Below are 204 nucleotides of genomic sequence, written 5' to 3'. Positions count from 1 at the left end.
TGTTCTCTTCATTCTCCCTTGCTCCCGAAGGGATGAGACCAGTGGAGTATCTTAGATGGCTGCTCACAGGCTTTTAAGACCCCAGACACTACTCACTATCCTCATTTTTGAAGGACAGTTTTGCAGGATGTATAATTTTTGGTTGAGTTTTTTTTCCTTTCAGCACTTTAAATATTTTCGCTTACTGTGTTTTGGCCTCCATGT

The sequence above is a fragment of the Trichechus manatus genome, unplaced genomic scaffold (assembly GCF_000243295.1).
Source record: "Trichechus manatus latirostris isolate Lorelei unplaced genomic scaffold, TriManLat1.0 scaffold00120, whole genome shotgun sequence".
Taxonomy (NCBI): Eukaryota; Metazoa; Chordata; class Mammalia; order Sirenia; family Trichechidae; genus Trichechus; species Trichechus manatus.
This window is presented reverse-complemented; position numbering follows the sequence as displayed.